This window comes from Peromyscus leucopus, chromosome 19 (assembly GCF_004664715.2).
Source record: "Peromyscus leucopus breed LL Stock chromosome 19, UCI_PerLeu_2.1, whole genome shotgun sequence".
NCBI lineage: Eukaryota > Metazoa > Chordata > Mammalia > Rodentia > Cricetidae > Peromyscus > Peromyscus leucopus.
The window spans coordinates 76,513,363-76,527,514 of NC_051079.1; positions in this window are offsets into that span (position 1 = coordinate 76,513,363).

Here is a 14,152-nt window from a genome sequence, read left to right on the forward strand (position 1 = left end):
TGCTATTATCCTAATATCTATATTAAACAATGAAAGGAAGTTGGGTTTGATTAGAGACAGAATACTTTCGTAGGCACTTACAAAAACTATGCATTCACTATTTTTTAAAATCAGACTGCTGTTGTTATTTAAATGTCTTCATGTTAACGTTAAGAAAGTAGAATGTAGCTGGGCTGTGGTGGCACACACCTTTAATCCCAGCACTTGGGAGGCATAGCCAGGCATATCTCTGTGAGTTCATGGCCAGCCTGGGCTACAGTGTGAGTTACAGAAAAGGTGCAAAACTACACAGAGAAAACCTGTCTCGAAAAACAAAACAAAAACAGAAAGAAAATAGAATATAAATATCTTTTTTCTCTTTTATTCTTTCCCATTTTTCTATTAATGAGGATTGGACTTGGGGCTTTTAGATGTCAGGCAAGTGCTCTACCATTGAGCTATAACTCCAGAATATAAATTTAAAGTTTAAGTTTTAAAACTTATTGCTAATATACTATTTAAAAAATTTTAAAGATCAATTTTAAAAGATAAAGTAAAAAAAAACTAGAAGGTTTGATTTTTTTATTTTAAACTTGCAAGTTATATTAATTTGCATATAGAACTCTATTAAATAAAATAACATCCTCATTACCATAATCTTTTTTTGATTAAAAATTTTTTTCATTTATTTTACACACCAAAGATTCCCCTCTTCCCTCCTCCCATCCCCAGCTTCCCCCTCCCAACCCACTCCCCCCCCCACAAAAAAGCAAGGCCTCCCATGGGGAGGCACATCAAGTAGAGGCAAGTTCAAACCCTTCTCCCTGTCTCAAGACTTCATGAGGTGTCCATCATAGGTAGTGGGCTCCAAAAGGGATGGATTCTGTTCCTACCAGCAGGGGTACAATAATCTTATAAATTAGGAAAGCCCAGATTAGTTTACATAGTTTACTTTTTCTATGTTCAAAGCACTAACAATGTTGTAAGATGTTGTTAGAAAATAACTTATTTGGGGCTAAGAACAATAACTCTCTAATCCTGACTTATTGCTTATTATCCCTGCTATAATAATATGTTCTATGACTATCCTATTTAGAACATTTCCAGTTTTACTTTTCATTATCTGAGACTGCATTTTTAGCCATAAAGTATTTCTTTCCCTTGATGTACTGTAGTCTGTTGTTCTGAATGAATAAAATATAGTTCTCAGTGGTCACTATAGAATTTTAGGAGAAATAAACATGTAGAGAAAAATGCAGAACAAACTTTAATCATGGAAACTTTGTAACTTTTATTTCAAAGCAATATTTTGTATATTTTATAAATATGTGTAATTCAAAGAGCTATGTAAGAATTTACTTTTTTTAGGGGGCAGGAATGTGTTTTATTCATTTAATACCAATCATTTGACTTTAGAAAAGAACTATTTGTGTGTGTATAGTCATAGTACAAGAATGGAAAGTATAGTTGTTAAAGATATTTTCCCATCTGTAGGGTAGTGTCCCAGGGCTGGTTTCCAAAATATATACAGAACTCAAGAAACTAAATATCAACAAACCAAATGATCCAGTTAAAAAATGGGGTACAGATCTGAACAAAGAATTCTCAACAGAAGAATCTCAAATGGCCAAGAAACACTTAAGGATATGTTCAACATCCTTAGCCATCAGGGAAATGCAAATCAAAATGACTCTGAGATTCCATCTTACACCTGTCAGAATGGCTAAGATCAAAAACATAAATGTCAGCTTATGCTGGAGAGGATATGGAGCAAGGGGAACACTCCTTCATTGCTGGTTGGAATGCAAAATTATACAACCACTTTGGAAGTCAGTGTTGTGGTTTCTCAGCAAACTGGGAATCGGTCTACCACTCTTGGGTATTACCCCAAGGATGTTTAAACATACCACATCTGCACTGCTTTCAACATTCTTATCTTCCAAGCTTCTACAAAACATCCCATTGAGTTCTCAACACTCACTGGCTTTTCTAGCCCAAAGTTCCAAAGTCCTTCAACAATCTTCCCCAAAACATGGCCAGGTCTCTCACAGTAATACCCTACTTCTAGTACCAATTTCTATCTTAGTTTGGGTTACATTTGTAATGATGAAGCACCATGTCTCTTACAGGTATTAGTGAGAAGAAGGTAAATTAGGCATATCTTGATTCTTCCTAAATACAGAAGGTAGCATACTCTCTAAGGTTACTACTGAGGAATATCTAATCTGTCAAGTATCTCTACTTGATGTAACTGGCTTTTCTATACATGTATATGTGTGTGTGTGTGTGTGTGTGTGTGTGTGTGTGTGTGTGTGTAACATTCAATAAATGTTTATTAATTTAAATTATGGAGTATTTTTAATTTTTTTATTCATTTTGCACACCAACAGCAGATTCCCCCTCTCATATACCTAAAGGATGCTCAATCATACCACAAGGGCACTTGTTCAACTATGTTCATAGCAGCATTGTTCACAATAGCCAGAAGCTGGAAGCAACTGACATGCCCCTCAACAGAAGAGTGGATAAAGAAAATGTGGTACATATACACAATGGACTATTATTCAGCTGCTAAAAGCAATGACATCATGAAATTTGCAGGCAAATAGATGGAGCTAGAAAACATTATCCTGAGTGAGGTAACCCAGACTCAGAAATACAAACATGGTATGTACCCAATCATAAGTGGATACTAGATGTAAAGCAAAAGATAATCAGACTACAACCCGCAGCTCCAGAGAAGCTAGGATACAAGGAGGATCCTAAGAGTAATTCCTTTTCTTAATCTTACACTTTATACATATTTGGAGTCTGGAATAAAAGCAGCTCTATCCACCTGTATCCACTATGACTTTTAACAAATTGAGTGAGTAAATAAATAACAAGTTCTTATACTATCTATAGCAATTGTTCATTTTTCCAAAGTGCTATTAAGATTTTGCTTGGACATTAGGTTTTATTGACATTCCATATAGCAGATAAATTACAATTTCCCTAAACTTTACTCTAGCTTGTAGATTTTTACCTTCAACTTTTATCTGAACTTAGATATAACTCCATAGAAAACATCAATCTCTGTTTTTTAAATTATGTGTATGCACGTATGCCTGTGTGTAGTTATGTGCACATGAATGCTAGTACCTGTAGAGGCCAAAAAAGAGTATCATATGTCCAAGAGTTGCATTTATAGGTGATTATGCTGGAACTGAACTCTGATTGTCTGCAAGAGCAGTATGTGTTCTTTATCACTGAACCATCACTCCGGTTTTGGAAATACAAAATTTTTTAATATGCTATCTACAAAGCTCTGAATAAAAAGTTGATTTTTGAAGTGGAAAGCTACTAATAAATGCCACAAATTAAACTAAGTGTTATTTGATTTACAGGAATTAACATTATAAGGTGAGAAGATAAAGCTCATCTGAGACTTCACAGCCATGAATTTAAAATATCAAACAAAATTCCTCATGCATTGCCAAGCCATATTTGTGAGACAGAAATCTTAGGAAGCTGATAATCCACTTTTGTTGCTCCTCAAAATTTACATGATCTTTATTGATTTTTTTTTCTTTTTTTAGTTTTTCTTGGAATTCACTTTTACGATGACGTAATCTTTGACTTATTACAGTCTTTATCTAAGATATTCCGAAGTTGCCATAGTAACAAGATCCTGAGCCTAATCATCTTTGTGAGTAAGGCTGAGGGTACTAATATACTCTCAGTGCTATCATGCTTTCTTGTAAAGCTTTGAAAGTAGCTTTAGGTGAGCTTATTTGTTCCACTTTTCATTTTAGTATATGAGTTATTAGAAGCAAGTTTTAATCTCTTTCTTATCTCCTGTTCATTAAAAAAAAATAATGTAAATTAAAAATGTAATGATTAAGCAGCTTCTAGAGACATATATTACTCTTCTAGGATTTTTTTTAAGAATACATTGTTTTTGTCTATGCAATTTTCAACAAAACAAATCAGTAAATAAAATTTTACAAGTCTCTGGTTACCCTTTCAAACACTAGGAATAGCTAGCACTTATAAAATTGGGTAATTGACAAAATTATGTATTTCTATTATGTGGTATAATTTTAAAGCTATTTCTTATATTCTTTTGTTAATTTTACAAAACTTCAAGATGGTGCCAAGAGAAACAGTATTATTGTAATTGAGAATTTAGTAGATACAGATGCAGATAAATAGTGTGCCAGACAGTACTATGTCAACTTGAGTAAGATGAGAACATTAATTCATACAGGAAACAGATTTTTAAAAATTTCCTGTAAGAATAATGTGAAATGTTGAACACTATTCTCTATAGGTCATTTTAGTCGTGTGGTGATGGGCTGATTTGAAAGGCCTATAAAGTTTCAGCCTTTCCTTCTCTATTATGTGCCCAGAATCCTCTGACTGAATACCCCATTGGCCAATTATAGCCTTACTTGCCAGTTCTTGTTGGCTGCAAAACCACCCATGCAAATAGCTACCCAATGGCAATAGCTTCGTGGGGTTCTCTTCCAAGCTTCCCTTCGCATGTCTAAAAAGATATAAAGCTAATACATTTAAAACCAAAAATGGTCAGCTGGTTTCCTGAAAATTCCAATAATAACTGATTAGATTCTGAAATTTAAAAAAAATCAATGCTATTTACCATAGCACTCAAACAAATTAAGAATTTATATCCAGCCAAATGCATGCTGGATCTATATGATTACATTCCTTTATCTTGGTCTTATTTATGAGTAAAAATATTTTTTTCATAAATTCTTTGGCATTTTTCACATAGACAATCATGTCTCTGTGTGAATAATTTAGTTTTTTTCCTTTTAAACCTTTATGTGTTTTCTTTTGTCTTTGTGAAGCAGTTTTTAATTCTAGAAAACAAAACCTTAAGATATTTCATTTCTGCCTTGTTCCTGATCTTAGAAAGTATGCAGTCATCACCTGCAAGCACAATCCTAACTGCAGGTATTTGTAGATGTTCTTTAAAGCTTGAAGACATTTTATATTCTTATTCAGATGCAATAATACATTTTTCATAATAAGTGAATGTTGGTTTTTGTCAAGTGTATTTCTGACTCAAGTGGTATAGCCATATGACATCTTGTTCATGTGGAGGATGATATTTGAGATTATTTTAATGTTGATCAATTCCAGCTTACATACCTGGAATTAGTCACATTTGGGCATGATCTGAATTCTTTGCATACGTTATTGGATTTAATTTATAATATTTGTATGATGATATTTTATTTTGTACTAACATGTTATTTGTATGTTAATAAATAAAGTTACCTGGGGGTCAGAGCTATTAGCAAGCCATAGGAAAGCTGGGCGGTGGTGGTGCACGCCTTTAATCCCAGCACTTGGTAGGCAGAGCTAGGTAGATCTCTGTGTGTTCAGGGATACAGCCAGCATTGGAGACACACGCCTTTAATCTCAATACCAACCATAGAAGATCTGGAGGTCTGTACAAACAGGCAGTGATGAGGCGGTCATGTGGTTGGGTTTACAACCAATGAGAAGGCAGAACCAAAAGTCTTTATAAAGACTTCAACACAGGAAATAGCTCTCTTTTGGAGAGGTAGGACCAGCGCAGGGGAAGGGTAAGGTTTTAGCTCATAGCTCTGTCCTCTTGGCTTTCTTCTTTGCATTGGTTCTGTGTTTCTTATTTACTAAGACGGTTGGTTACATCTACATATTTGTTGAGAAATTTCTCTTTAATATTATAAGACATACTTGTATTTCACTCTTTTAGTTTCCATTTTTAACCATTCACAATTACTATACTGCTTATTTGTTTGTACATTTTTAATTATTTAAACATTCCATAAATAATAATAGGATACAATGTGTTTTGAATAAATCCATCATCCATTCCACCTCTTCTACTCTTCCCTGTTCTGTCTGTCACATCTACTTCTTGAATTCATGTGGTTTTTTTAAAACCTACTGAGCTCACTTGGTGCTCTCTGTATGTGCATGGGTGGAGGACCGCAAGTGTTGCTAGCCTCTCAGAGCCTGCATCCCTGAAGAAAACTGATGCTTTATCACCCTCTATTAACTGCTAAACAGCTCCTTAACCAAGGGTGGGACTTCATGAGTCCATTCACCATTCATCCTGGGATTTTGGCCAGTTTGATCCTGCGTAGGTCATGCTCATATTATCACAGCTACTGTGAATTCATGTGTGCAATGCCTCTGTCATGCCTGGCAATTATTTCCCCTGTAATGCCTACTACTTCTGGCTCTCACAGTCTTTCCATCTCCTCCTTCTTTATGGTCCCCAAGTCTTGGGAGAAGAGGGATGATATAAATATGCCATTTAGAACTAACTGAGCATTCCACAGTTTCTTGTTTTCTGAAAACTAACTACCTGTGGGTCTCTGTATTAAAGTCCATCTCCTGCAAAAAAAAAAAGCTTCTTTTATGAGGTTTGATGGATGCACTGCTTCATGGGTTTAATGATATAAACTTTGGAGGTGGTTTATTATTATGTCCATGTAGCACAATAATAGTATTAGTTCTCCTGTAGGGCCTATGACCTAGCCAGCCATGGGTTTTTCACCAAGTTAGTGGTACCAGACATGAGTCTCATCTTGTGGAGAATGATTTAAATCCAATCAGAAACTAGTTGCTTACTGTAATGGGAATTTCCTTTTTGGCCCATGACCTTGGGCTATGTGACTCAATATGTGCTTCTTGCCTGCCTATGTGACTTCTTAAAAAAGGAAGAGGGAGGGGGTCACTGTCTCTTGGATGTGGAAGGGTTCCTGGAGCACTGTTTGGCGACCTGGTCTGGAGCTTTCCCCATCTTTCCCTGGGAGATGAAGAGGCAATGGTATCGCTTCATTTTGTATCAGTGAGTCTGTTTTCCCAATTGATGTATATGTATATGTATATATATATATATATATATATATATATATATATATATACCATTGAGGCTCTCGTTACAGCTTACTACCATAGCTTAAATGTCATTATTGCCCCAGTGAACATATCTTACTGAATGATCATTGTTGTTGCTTGCAGGATCCGTAGCTGGGTAATACCGTTGACTACTTTTCTCTGCCAGGTGCATGCATAGCATCTTCTAGCACTATGAAAGCTAACCAGCAGGGATGATGCTTCTGGGTTGGTACCAGTTTGATTTCCTTATGTACTGTGTGTCAAGTATGTGGTGTTTCAACAAGTTCTGGAGAGTAACTCAGAACGGTGAAAAGAGCCTGTAATGTTTAGGTGGGGGGTTGTCTATAGAAACCCAGTGATCGACATCTGGAAAAGAGTAACAAAATATCTGGCAATGGACTTTTTATTTAATAGCCTATGATGTCTTGGGAGGCATGTTAGCCTCTAGTAGGATAACTCCATTTAAAATTTTATATATGTATGTGTATATATATATATGCATATATTTTAAGAAGCTTTTTTAATTAAGACATTTTTTTCATTCATTTTACACACCAATCAAAGATCCCCCTCTTCCCTCCTCCTGCTCTCCCAGCTGCCTGCTCCCAACCCACCCCTTACTCCCCCCAACAAAAAGGCAAGGCCTCCCATGGGGAGACACATCCAGCAGAGGCAAGTCCAAGCCCTTCCCCCTGCCTCAAGGCTGTAGGAGGTGTCCCATCATAGGTAGTGGGCTCCAAAAAGCCTGCTCATGCACCAGGGATGTATTCTGATCCTACTGCCAGGGGGTCCCCCCAAGCCGATCAAGTTGCGCAATTATCTCGCCATGCAGAGGGCCTAGTCCAGTCCCATGCAGGCTCCACAGCCATTGATCCAACTTTCATGAGTTCCCACTAGTTTGGTTTGGATGTCTCTGTAGGTTTCCCCATTATGATCCTGATGCACTTGCTCATAGAATCCCTCTTCTTTCTCTTTGACTGGACTCCTGGAGCTCTGTCTAGTGACTGGCTGTGGATCTCTGCATCTGCTTCCATCAGACATTGGAGAAAAGCTCTGTGATAACAGTTAGGGTATTCACCGATCTGATCACTGGGGCAAGCCAGTTCAGTTCAGGCACCCTCTCTACTATTTCTGGTAGTATAAGCTGGTTGTGGTGGTGCACGCCAGTAGGATTTGCTGAAGGAGGTGGAGGCAGGAGGATTACGAGTTCGAGGCCAGCCTGTGCTGGAGAGATGACTCAGTCATTAAAGGCTAGACTCACAACCAAAAATATAAGAAGCTTCTATAGTAGGTTTCCACATGGCGTTTTCAAGGGACTTTAGTGTTAGTTGTTTCTCCCTATCCTCTTCCCTCTAGCCTCTCTTCCTGTCACTCTTATTTAACCCTTCCAGGTCCATTATTCCCTCTTCATTCTACCCATGTCTATCATCCTTCTCTGCTGCAGGTGACACTTAGTAGTTTCCTCCTTCTATGATTACTCCAATTTAAATATGCATATCTAAAGAGTCACAGCTACCATCCAAATATAAGTCAGAACATGTGAGATTTGTCTTTCTGCATCTGAGTTTCTTAATCCAGGGTACTTATTTCCAGCTCTATCCATTTACCTTTGAATTACATAATTTAATTTTTCTTTGGAGCTGAATAACATTTCATTGTGTGTATGCAAAATTTCACAATCCATTTAGACATCTAGGCTGTTCCCATTTCCTGGCAATTGTGAATTAAGCAGACTTGACAAGGATGAGTCAGAATCTCAGTAGAAAGATAAGGAGTCCTTTGGTAATGTACCCTGGAGTGCTACTGATGGATCCTGTGGTAGATTCATATTTAGAGTTTTGAGGAATACACACACTGATTTATACCATGGCTACAATAGTTCACATGTCCACTAACAATGGGTAAGTTTTCTCTTTTCAGCACATTCATGGCAGCATTTGTTATCACTTATTTTGATGTTTTTGTTTTTATAACTTAGCCATTCTAACTTGGGAAAGATGAAATCTCTACTTAGTTTTAATTTACATTTCCCTGAAGGCTATGGATTTTGAGCACTTAAAAAAACTGTTTTTAAGCCATTTGTATATTTTCTTTTGCAAACTCTCCTTTTAGTTCCATGATTCAAGTTTTAATTGAGTTGATTCTTTCTCCTCTTTTAAATTTTTATTGATTCTTTGTGGATTTCAATCATGCACCTCAATCCCACTCATCTTCCTGTTCTTTCATATGTGCCTTCTGCCCTTGCAACCTCCTCCTCCAAAATAAAATTTTAAAAAAATACAAAAATCAACAAAACAAAACAACAACAAAATCTTGTTGAGGAAACTGTAGAATGTCTCAGTGAGTCACACAGTACACAGTACACACTTTATTCTATACATCTTTTCTTGCAAATGTTCAATGCAATGAGTCATTGGTCCAGTTTGAGGTCTCTGGCTTCTGCTACTCTCAATACTGGATCCTCATGGGACTCCTCTTATATAAACTGTTGTTGCCTTGTGTCATGGAGATCCTACAGCTTTGGATCTGCAGGACCAGCCCCTTCATGTGCTTCAGCAGTCCATAAATGGGGTGGATGTTGGGGTGGGCCAAATCATAGCCCTGGATATGGAACTGGGTGGTAGCTGAGTTGGTCAGCCTGTCAATTCTCCTGCACCCTCACCAACAAGGTGAACTCTCCAGTGCTGCCCAGACTAGCTCACCTTATGCTGGAGGCAGCAAGGAGCAGGGCTAATTCTCCTGTTCTCACGCCCTCTGGCGGGCTCACCCTGCACCCACACCACCAGGACCAGATCTGCTGTGCTGCCCAGTCAAGGTGTAGTGCCTGCTCTCCTGGGTGCTGAAGCTGGTAAGGGGCAGGACGGCTCTCCAGCTCTCATGCCCCTAAAGCCAGCTCTTCTGCCTGCCTCAGGTGGTGAGGGGTTAAAGGCGGGGCATCTCTCCCTCACACACACCACTGCATTGTAGATGAGGGGCAGGGCTAGCTCCTCTGCTATCACACACTCAAGGGTGTGCCCCTGCCACCAGGACCAGTCTTACTGTGCTGCCTGGGCAAGGGACTGTTCTCCCTAGGGCTGCAGCCAGTGATGGGCAGGACCAACTCTCTGCAGCCTTTGGATATCAATATATGATTCTAGGCTGCAGCCCAGACCAGGGACACCCGTATGGCCTTTGGTAGTAACATGGGCCATGGACATTGACATAGACCTCTGCTGCAGCATGGCTTCAGACCCAGACATGGTCCTCAGCAGCAACATGGTCTGGGACTTCACCATGGCTTTAGGTGGCTTTGAAGGCTACTCCTATCAGGCTATTCCTCTCCACCGTCATGTCTCCAGATCCATCTCTCTTCATAGTGCTCAAAATGTTCTGCTTCTCTTTCTCTCCCATCTCTCTACCATCTCTCATACTTGCACTTTGTAGTGGCTTATGCTTTGGATAGTCCATGTGTTGGGAGGTATCTCTGAGTGTCTTCTTCCTATTTACTCTTCATGGCAGTGGGTGGGGCCTCTGAGTTTCTTCAAGTATTTGTTCAACCCAAAGCTTCCAAAGGAAATAAATCTCTGGCCAAAGTTAGATGCAGCATGGCAAAACTGTAACTCAACATAGAGTCATCCAGTCTCATGGTTGAACCACCACCACAACCAACTGGAGAGATTAGTGGTTAGGTCAATGATGAGAAGTAAACACACCAGTCAGTTGTGGGTCAGCTCGTTCTGCAGGTAAGGCTCTTCTTCCCAGATTAGGATACAGCTCTGTGAGTCACAACAATTCATAGAGTGGCTGGTTTTCTCAAAGGAAGAAGGAATAGGCCCACTAACACCAGGGTTTGTTACTGGTTCTATTGACAGGCAGTATAATTCACCTTTTCCTAAGGAGTAAGAACAGCAACTGCCTTGGTGTCTCCTGTTCTAACAGTTCATAGTGCATAAACTACTTCCATTTCCCTGCCACCTGTTTACTTACTTCTTATTCTCCCATCACTCCAGCATCTACTTACTCAATTCCCACCATGCCCAGCTGGGCGTGGGGCCACAGTGTTGTCTTTGCGATTTGCAGCATGCATGCTGGGCCCAACTAGAGCTGGCCTGGCTTTGATGTTGTCTAGGAACTTTTTGGCATTCCCAGGCCCTTTGTGGACCCAGTTTTGCCCTCTGTGTTGTCTAGGTGCTTTCTGGCATCCGGGACCTGTTTCTTGATAATCCCAGTCATGGTGCCTCCTGGGCTCAAGCATGCTCTATTGATGTTCCTTACAGTGTCCTCTCTTTGCAGCTCTCTTCTCTCTCCTGCCTAAGCAGGGTGGAGGAGAGGTGCCAGGGCTCTCACTGACAGGAGAGATCAGGGCCCTGGGCTAGGTGACAGTCTTCATAGCCACCCAGAGCCTGGAGCATGATACTAGGGTCTCCACGGCTGTCAGTGCCATCTTGACTGCTGGATCTATTCTTTCTCTTGGTGTTTTGTTTTCTGAGTCCTTTGTATCCTGGACACTAACACTTTGTCAGCTGTGTAAATGGTGGAGATTGTTTCCATCTTGTAACCTGTACAGGAACCTTTTAGTTTCACAAACTCCAATTTGTTAGCTATATTTATCTTTATTACTGTGTTCCTGTTCAGAGATTTCTTCCTGTGTGTGTCACTGAAGGGTTTTCCCTATGTTCTCTGCAGACATATTCAGGGCATTAAATCTCACGTTGAGGTGCTTGATACATGTTGTTGACCCTTGATCCTTTGGAGAAGGATCTAGTTTCTTCCTTCTATATGAAGCTATCCAGTTTGACCAGCAACCCTTCTTGAAGATGCTCTCTTTTCTCTAATGTGTGTAGTTGGCTTCTTAGTCAAAAAATAGGTGGCTGAAGGAGTGTGGGTTTATATGTGGGTCCTCAATTCTATTTCATTAATCAATGTTTCAGATTTATGCCAGTACCATGCTGTTTGTATTACTATAGATCTATAGCATAACTTAAAGTCTAGGATAGTGATACCTCTAACAGTGTTTTGAGATTATTTTTTCAATTTCTGCAAAGAACTATGTTGGAATTTTGATAGGGATTTCGTTGAATCTGTGGATTGCTTTTGATAAAATGGCTATTTTCCACAATATTAATCTTTCCAATCCATAAACATGGGAGGACTTTCAATCTTCTGCAATCTTCTTCAGTTTCTTTGATGTTTTAATACTTTAATTGTACAAGCCTTTCACTCTTTGCTTTTATTTATTACAAGATTTATTTATTTATTTAGAGCCCACTGTGAATGGGATAATTTTCTGGATTTCATTTTCAGATTGTTTATTATTGGTTTGTAGGAAGACAACTAATTTTTGTGAGTTGATTTTGTACCTTGCTACTTTGTTGAATGTGTTTATCAGCAGTAGGTGTTTTCTTGTGGAATGTTTGCAGGTTTTTGTTGTTGTTGTTGTTTTTGAAATGTGTAGAATCTGATTATCTTGAAGGATTCTTTGACTTTTTCCTTTCTCATTGGTTGCCCCTTCTGCTGTAGCTAAGATTCCAAGCACTAGATTAAACAGAAGTGGAGAAGGTAGACATCCTTGTCTAAATCTTGATTGCAGTGGAAATTCTTTTAGTTTTTCTCCACTTAGCATGATGTTACTGTGGGCCTGCTATATATTGTCTTTATTATTATTTTAAGACAAGTTTCTTTATACCTAGATCCAACAGGGCTTATTATAAAGGTATGTCAGATTGTGAATCCAGGTCATTTCTGCATTTAATAAATGATCACATCTTTTAAACGTGGTGAACTGCATTTAGTGATTTAGGTTTGCTGAACCATCCCCAAATCTCTGGAATGCAGACTTAATTGTCTTAGATGATTGTTTCTGATGTGTTCTTGAATTCAATTTTATTTTGCTGTTGTTGTGTTTTTATCAGGATAATGTTGCCTTTATAAAAACAATTTGGAAGTGGTCTTTCATATTTCATTTTACAGAAAAATTTGAAGAATATTAGTGCTAGATTTTTAATTCTGTGCTGAATTTTTCTGGTCCTGTGATTTTTTTTTCCCTTTGGGAAGATTTTTGTAGCATGAATCTTAAAAGGTCTTAGTAATAAAAACAAACCCAGAGCCAGGTATTAGGGTGAACACTGAATGATCAGAGAAACAGAACAAGCCACAGCCACCTCACGTGCCAATTCCTCAGCTGATCCTGTTTCCTCAGAGTGGAAGCCTCTGAGTCCTCATCCGAGTGGGTCTCAGCTGAACTGATGCTAAAAGCCTAAAAGCTTAACCAGGCTCTAGTTCCTGGTCTTCACACCTTATATATCTTTCTGCTTCCTGCCATCACTTCCTGGGATTAAAGGCATGTGTTACCATGCCTGGCTGTTTCCAGTGTGGCTTTGAACTCACAAAGATCTGTCTGGATCTCTGCCTCCATAATGCTAGGATTAAAGGCATGAGAGTCACCATTTTCTGGCCTCTATGTCTATCTGTTCTGTTCTCTGACCCTAGATAAGTTTATTAGGGTGCCCAATATATTGGAGGACACAACATCACCACAGATTTTAATTAGTGTTTCTATCTTGTTTGCTCTCCTGTATCTGTTTAAGTTTTCTCTTTCATATTGGTTAACTTTTATATGCCAAATGAATCTGAAATTTATCTATTTCTATTAGACTTTTTGTGTTAGCATAATATAGAGTTTTAAAGTATGTCCTTATGATTCTCTGAGTTTTCTCAGTGCCTGTTGTAACATCTTCATTTTGTGTTTAATTTTATTAATTTGGCTCAGATCTCTCTTATTAGTTTGACTAAAGGTTTGTCAAATTTATTCATCTTTTTATTTTGTTTTTGTAATGTTGTTTGAGGCCATTTTTTTTGTTCTTAGTAGTTTTGAAATTTTTATTTATTATTTTTATGTTTATCAGGGTTTTGCCTGCATGGATGTCTGTGCATTGTGTGAATGCTGTGCCCATGCAGGCCAGAAGAAGGTGTTAGATCACAGGGGACTGGAGTTCTAGACAGTTGGCAGCAGCCATGTGGGTCCTCTGGAAGAGCAGCTAGGTGCCCTTAACCACAGAGCTATCTCTTCAGTCCTAAACTTGTTAAATCACCCATTCTTTGTTTTGATTCTTTGTATTGTTCTTTTTATTTTTATTTTATTGATTTTCTTCCTTGTTTTGATTAGTTCTTCTTGCCTACAGTTTTATGTTCTTTGTTCTTTTTCCAAAGCCTTAAGATGTCATTGGTTTATTTATTTTTTTTAAAAAATATTTTTATTAATTTTACATACCAACCACAGATGCCCCTCTCA